This window comes from Tamandua tetradactyla, chromosome 2, assembly GCF_023851605.1.
Source record: "Tamandua tetradactyla isolate mTamTet1 chromosome 2, mTamTet1.pri, whole genome shotgun sequence".
Lineage (NCBI taxonomy): Eukaryota > Metazoa > Chordata > Mammalia > Pilosa > Myrmecophagidae > Tamandua > Tamandua tetradactyla.
This window is the reverse complement of record NC_135328.1, coordinates 128,054,927-128,062,738: the sequence shown is the minus strand read 5'-3', so window position 1 is coordinate 128,062,738 and position 7,812 is coordinate 128,054,927. Positions and strand designations below refer to the sequence as shown.

The 7,812-nt window shown below is 45.2% G+C and overlaps 1 pseudogene; it reads left to right on the top strand.

Annotated features, from left to right (window-relative positions):
• Positions 1-1,153: 1,153 nt before the first annotated feature.
• On the top strand, positions 1,154-5,040 carry LOC143673837 (nuclear receptor coactivator 6 pseudogene; annotated as a pseudogene).
• Positions 5,041-7,812: the final 2,772 nt, after the last annotated feature.

Below are 7,812 nucleotides of genomic sequence, written 5' to 3'. Positions count from 1 at the left end.
CCAATCACAATAAAAAAATTGCCCATGATCCTGTTTATATCTTTTATTAATTATATATCTTAGAAATAAAATATTTGATGGGCAGTATACTGTCTTGAAACTGTTATGTACCCTGAAAAGCCATGTTCCTTTTTCCTAATCCAATCTGTGGGGGCATACCTATTGTTTAGGGTAGAACCTTTGATTAGATTGCTTCCAGGAGGATGTGACACACCCAATTGTGAGTATGACTTTTGATCGGATGGAGATGTGAGTTCACCCATTCAAGGTAGGTTTTATTTACTGGAGTATTTTAAAAGAGAAAACATTTTGAATAAAGCTTAGCCACAGATATCTAGAAATGCAGAAGCCCCAGGAGATGCCAGGAGTTGACAGAACTGATAGAAGCTAAACAGGAATCAGATCCCAGCAGACATCACCATGTGCCCTTCCACTAGAAGGTAAGCTAAGAGATAAATACCAGAGTTTTCCCCACAGCATCTAAGTCAGGACCTACAGATGCTTAGAGAGAAAGCCACTGGAATCAGAAAGTGGAAACAATGGAAGTAGGGATAAGGAAAAACAGAATCAGCCATATGACTTCCAAGCATATAGAGGTGATCTATAATGGCATCAGCCTTTCTTGAATGAAGGTAATCTCTTTGTGGTGCCTTAATTTGGACATTTTATTACTTTAGAATTGTAAGCATGTTACTTAATAAGTCCCCTTGATAAAAGCCAAAACCATTTCTGGTATATTGCATGCTGGCAGCATTAGCAAATTAAATAGGCAGGATTTGTGCATCAATGTTTGTATAATTAATTGTCCTTCCTTTGTGAAGGCTTTAATAACTGGCCAAAGAAAGTTACCAAATGGTGAGATGTCAGGTATAGTGAATAACTCTCTTTTTCATGAGATCACAAAAAAACACAGCAGGGCCCACCCCATCCCCTCCCGCGCTCCCTCCCCCCTCTCTCTCCCTCCCTCCCTCCCCCTCCCTCCCTGGCCCGGTCCGGCCCATCCCCCTCCCTCTGGCTCCCTGAGGCCCAGCCGGGTCAGGCTGCTGGCGGTCGGGCTGCTGGCGGCCGGGCGCGGACCGCTGGATAGACGGGCGCGGGCGAGCACGGACGCACACACGCACGGAGGGCCGCGGGCACGCACGGCCCAGGCTGGCGCTCCGAGGCCCGCCCGGGAGGGCCGGCGAGCTGCGCTCAGAATTTTGATTTGGCTGCTATCCTGAAATACTGGCCCTCATAATGCCTGCTTGTTTGGACTTAGAAGATGACCTGGATAAATGATAAAAATTAAGAAAGACATTTTGAGATTTTTTATTTTCCACTTAGCATATCCTTCTGGAATAATATTCTCCATGGTTTTGGATGATGTTCCAAACCTAGAAGACATCTATACTTCCTTGTGTCCATCAACAGTGGAAGACTCAGAGATGGATTTTGACTCTGGACTAGAAGATGATGACACAAAAAGTGATAGTATTTTGGAGGATTCCACAATCTTTGTGGCCTTTAAAGGAAATATAGATGATAAAGACTTCAAATGGAAATTGGACACAATATTGGAGAATATCCCTAATTTGTTACACATGGAACAGCAAGCTAAAGGTTCAGAAGGTGGAACCCTGAAACAGTGTACGTGTGACGTTCAACATCCCCCGAGAAGCAGCAGAGCGACTAAGGATCCTGGCTCAGAGCAACAACCAGCAGCTTCGGGATCTGGGAATTCTCTCCGTTCAGATTGAAGGGGAAGGTGCTATCAACCTGGCTTTGGCTCAGAACCGAAGCCAAGATGTGAGAATGAATGGACCCATGGGAGCCGGCAATTCAGTTAGGATGGAGGCAGGATTTCCCATGGCAGGTGGTCCAGGATTAATAAGGATGACCAGCCCTGCCACTGTTATGATACCACAGGGTGGAAACATACCATCTTCCATGATGGCACCAGGGCCCAACCCAGAGCTGCAGCCCAGGACTCCTCGCCCTGCTTCTCAGACAGATACAATGGATCCGCTCCTCTCTGGGCTTCACATACAGCAGCAAAGTCATCCCTCAGGATCTTTACCTACTCCGCACCACCCAATGCAGCCTGCCCCTGTGAACAGACAAATGAACCCAGCTAATTTTCACCAGTTACAGCAGCAGCAACAACAACCACACCAACAACCACAGCAGCAGCAACAGTTACAGGCCAGACCCCCACAGCAACATCAGCAACAACAGCCACAGGGAATTCGACCCCAATTTACTGCCCCAACTCAGGTGCCTGTTCCTCCAGGCTGGAATCAGCTGCCTTCTGGAGCCCTTCAGCCTCCTCCGGCCCAGGGTTCTCTGGGCACAATGACTGCAAACCAAGGATGGAAAAAGGCTCCCCTACCTAGCCCCATGCAACAGCAACTCCAGGCAAGACCATCCTTAGCCACGGGTACAGACACCTTCCCACCCTCCCCCTCCATATCCCTTTGGCAGCCAGCAAGCATCACAAACCCACACAAACTTTCCTCAGATGAGCAACCCAGGCCAGTTCACAGCTCCTCAGATGAAGAGCTTGCAGGGAGGGCCCTCTCGAGTCCCAACCCCCCTGCAGCAGCCCCACCTCACCAACAAGTCTCCTGCCTCCTCACCCTCCTCCTTCCAGCAGGGATCCCCTGCATCCTCCCCAACGGTTAACCAAACTCAGCAGCAGATGGGACCAAGACCACCTCAAAATAACCCACTTCCCCAGGGATTTCAGCAGCCTGTCAGCTCTCCAGGTCGGAATCCTATGGTTCAACAGGGAAACGTGCCACCTAACTTCATGGTCATGCAACAACAACCACCAAACCAGGGGCCACAGAGTTTACATCCAGGCCTAGGAGGAATGCCTAAACGCCTCCCACCTGGCTTCTCAGCAGGACAGGCCAATCCAAATTTTATGCAAGGTCAGGTGCCTTCGACTACAGCAACTACCCCTGGGAATTCAGGAGCCCCTCAGCTGCAAGCAAATCAAAATGTCCAGCATGCAGGTGGTCAAGGAGCCGGTCCTCCTCAAAACCAGATGCCGGTGTCCCATGGGCCACCAAATATGATGCAGCCTAGTCTCATGGGAATTCATGGCAACATGAACAACCAGCAGGCTGGTAGTTCTGGGGTTCCTCAGGTGAACCTGGGCAACATACAAGGCCAGCCGCAGCAAGGCCCACCATCTCAGCTGATGGGCATGCACCAGCAGATCGTGCCCTCCCAGGGCCAGATGGTCCAGCAACAAGGAACCTTGAACCCTCAGAACCCCACGATTCTCTCAAGGGCCCAGCTTATGCCCCAGGGCCAGATGATGGTGAATCCTCAGAACCAAAATCTTGGGCCCTCACCCCAAAGGATGACCCCACCCAAGCAGATGCTTCCCCAGCAGGGCCCACAAATATTGGCACCACATAACCAGATGATGGGGCCTCAGGGGCAGGTTTTGCTTCAACAAAACCCAATGATAGAGCAGATCATGACCAATCAGATGCAGGGGAATAAGTAACAGTTTAACACGCAGAACCAATCCAATGTCATGTCGGGACCAGCACAGATAATGAGGGGACCAACTCCTAACATGCAAGGAAACATGGTGCAATTTACGGGACAGATGTCAGGACAGATGCTGCCCCGGCAAGGGCCTATGAACAATAGTCCATCTCAGGTTATGGGGATTCAGGGGCAGGTCCTGCGGCCACCAGGACCTAGCCCACACATGGCCCAGCAGCATGGTGATCCTGCTACCACAGCAAATAATGACGTCAGCCTGTCTCAGATGATGCCTGACGTTAGCATGCAACAAACCAACGTGGTTCCCCCCCACGTGCAGGCCATGCAGGGAAGCAGTGCTTCAGGAAACCACTTCTCAGGCCATGGGATATCTTTCAATGCACCTTTCAGTGGAGCACCCAATGGAAATCAGATGTCCTGTGGTCAGAATCCAGGCTTCCCAGTCAATAAGGATGTCACGCTAACAAGTCCATTGTTGGTCAACTTATTGCAGAGTGACATCTCTGCAGGCCATTTTGGGGTAAACAATAAGCAGAATAATACCAGCGCAAATAAACCGAAGAAGAATAAACCCCCTCGGAAGAAGAAAAATAGTCAGCAAGATCTAAACACTCCAGATAGTCGCCCAGCTGGTCTGGAAGAGGCTGATCAGCAGCCATTGCCTGGAGAACAAGGAATTAATTTGGACAACTCAGGCCATAAACTGCCAGAATTTTCAAACCAGCCACCAGCCTCTACACAGAGTTTAGTCCCAAAGAAAACTCCAGCCACAGCACTGCAGGGGTCTGTTGCCAGGCCAGAACTTGAAGCAAATGCTTCCACAGTCCCTGGGCAAAGTGAGCCCAAAGACACCATTGAAAAGTCCAAAACCCCAAGCCGAAGAAACTCCCGAACTGAAGAGCCAACTGTGGCTTCTGAAAGTGTGGAAAATGGACATCGTAAATGATCCTCTCGGCCTGCTTCAGCCTCCAGTTCTACTAAAGACATAACCAGTGCGGTGCAATCCAAGCGAAGAAAATCCAAGTAAACGAGCTGGACGGCGACTTGATACTTGTAAATGTGTGAATTTTACAAAGAGCAATTTTGAGCTGTGACTTTTTAAAATCCATTTCTGTACAGTTAGTCATTTTAATAATGTGGCCCTTTTCCTAGTCCCTGCAACCTGTTTTATAAAGTGCAATGGAAAGCAGAATTGTTGAGCCGTTTTGGTGTTGTAAGATGAATTTCAAGGTTTCTAAAACGTTGCCATGTTTTGAGAGGAGCTAATATTATGTTACTAGTTTTCACATTTCCTAAGCAGCCTAGAGTACAGGGTCAGCATTTTTAGATCTTTTAATGATGTATCGTGCTGTGGAAGTACTGTGTGTGAATAGCAGTAGTGGGGACAAAAGCAAGTCTTCTCATTTGGAAATGTAAATAATTTTATTATATAGTGTTTTGGATGTATTTGTTGTAGAAATGGACCAGTGAATAAAGAGAATCTAAGGGTTTATATAATGTGAAATACTGAATGTGTTAAATAAATGCCATTGTCCAAAAGGCAAAAAAAAAAAACAAAAAAAAAAACACAGCATCTTGTTTCAGGTGACATCACAGCACTTGTCACCTTGATTATCAGGCACAGTTCAATAGAAGTCCCATTTGGCATGGCCCAACAAGGAGCTGAGAATTTTATCTTATTCCAGGCAACAGTTAAAGCATCGAGACCTATATTGTGGAAATTAAGAACAATAATGCCAATGCTAGCAATAGCTCTCTAATAACAATTGTTAGAGTAGTCACCTTTCTGTAGGAAGGGTGAGGATTAGGCTTTGAGATGCAGAAGGAGAAGAAGACAGGACACTATAAGGAAAGTTGTGCATAGGATGACCACCTAGTTGAAGATCTGTGACTCTGATGTGAGCCCCCTCACATCTTGCCAATAGTTTCGCCCCATCCATAGCCTCACTGTGAGTGTGAGCCTTACTAATAAGTGAGTAAAGTGGGAGAAGGGGACTTCCTGAAAGAAACTTTCCATGTCTTGGTGTCAAAGGGGGCCTCCCTTGGGTCATAGACAAACTGTTGTCTAAGTGCTCAAAGATAGGCTATTCTCATGGATTCCTCTCAATATTTTAAAAGTAACAATCAAGCTTCATTAATTGTTTGCCAATGGATATATTCCTTAGTGGTAATAGCACTATGGGCAGGTGTGTCATATTTTTAAAAGTGAAGGATAAAGTATCAGAGAATTTAGTGATGCCAATCAATAATTTCATGCATTTGGGATGAGTGACAACTCAGACTCTATAAAAAGACACTCAGAAATCTGCACCTTTCTCCTTCTCCCCTTGAGCAAAAACTCAAGTATTGTTTGAATCTCCAACAAGTAACATTTTGAGCTTTAATTTCTAATTTGGGTTTCCTTTAGGTGTCCTGCTTGAATGTGTATGTACTGATAAAGACATTTTTCATTCCTACTGGAAAAGAATTGTAGTTTCAATTGACCAGACTTTATAAGCAACTGTCTTTTTCTCTAAGGTGTCTCATTTGACCCTTTGAAATGGGAATTTGTTTTCAACAGTGTGATAGTGACAGGATCCTTGGCCATGGCTGCAGCAACACAACACCAGGGCTTTGGTACACTGATTGCAACTCTACTAAATAGGGCCCAGGAATATTGTATGAGAATCTTATATTTGTTGAACAATTTAGAAACTTCTGGTGTTTTACAGTAGCTGGTACAGTATACTCAGTCTGTGTTTTCCTACCCAATATATCATTATCTACCTCTCATCTGGGATTAGATTCTCCATATTTTATGGGTCTGGGGAATGAAGAGCAACAGTGACAAAGATAGCTGCAACATAAAGGTCACAGACCCTCCAGCACCATTGACGATGCAGTACCATTATTCTTCTGGTGAAGGACTAGGAGTATGCCTCAACATAGGGGCAGATTTAAGACCCAGATACATGGCCCACAGACATAATGGTTGGAGTTTCCCACAGAAGTCTTCCAACTCCTGTGGTCTAGGTATCAGGAGATGTAACATTCTTCCTTTCTGGGCTCCCTTGTACAAACTTCTAGCTATCTCACTTGGGAATCACACCCTGGGGAACGAAAGTCTATCTCCTGTCTTGTAGGCTCCCACTGTCAAAATCGTACCTTCATTATGCAATCTATCTTTCCCAGCATCAGTATGCCATTCATTCTTCTTTTAGGGAGTGCTGGAAACCACAGGATTTCCCTTCTTGCTGTAATAAGGATGGCAGCTTATGGATCCTTTGGAGGACTCAGATATACAAAGCTGCCTATTTGGGGTGAGAAGCTTAGGCAACACTCAGAAGAGGCAAAGATAGTGATGTAAAGCATCATGAATGTTATGTCCAAAAACCATGGCTCCTTCCCAGATAGTATTGACTACCTGAAAAAGCCATTTAGTAAGTTAAGAGTACATGAAATGCAATATACCTCAATTCTCATGGTTGTGAAAAGTGCACCCTGCACACTCTGACAGCTGGTCTATATAATTTAAGTTGGATTTCAAATTTAGGTCTAGATGGAGGCCAGGTGCAATACAATGGGAAACTGAGGCATAGTACATCAGAAAGATTTGTTTGTTATTTGTGGGTCCCAGAGTGAGGGGTGCCATGAGGGGTCAATGGGAATTGTGAACAGCTTGGATGGCTCACACAGCAAGCAGGTGGTAAGTGCACAAGCAGAAAAAGGACAGTGGGCTTTTGCTTTATGGTGGCCCAGGGGTTGAAGTTAGTAGATTTCTGGCAGGAGACATGGATTGGTGGCTTAGTGAAAACCTGCACAGAATTGGCAGTTGTTGAAGGTCTAAGGACTTATAGAATGGTTATCTTTTGATTTAGAACCAACTGTGGGTTTTGGTGAGATGTTGAGTGTCATAGGTGGTGGCCACAGAGTTTGGGTTCTAAAGACGTTTTTGCCCCAGGGATAGAAAGTTATTTATTAATTAGTCAAAGGACAGTGTAGAGGTAAGTGGCTTAGCCAAAGTGAGATGGATGTTGAAGCAACACACAAAACATAGTCATAACAGTATCAAACTTTGAATTTGTTCTTATATTTTAGGTGTGTAGGACTATTTAAAATAGACTTTAAATTCAGAGAGAATGAATCCAGCTTTATTTTGCTTTCTCTATACTGCTTTCCTTATTATTTTCTTCTCATAAACTTTAAAATAGTTTTGCCTATAGTTCCAAAATACTATTCCAAAATAGTTCATTCTTTGACCATTATATATAGCATTACCTATAAGTATTTTGTACATATTCTTTATCATATTATGGAAATTTCCTTCTG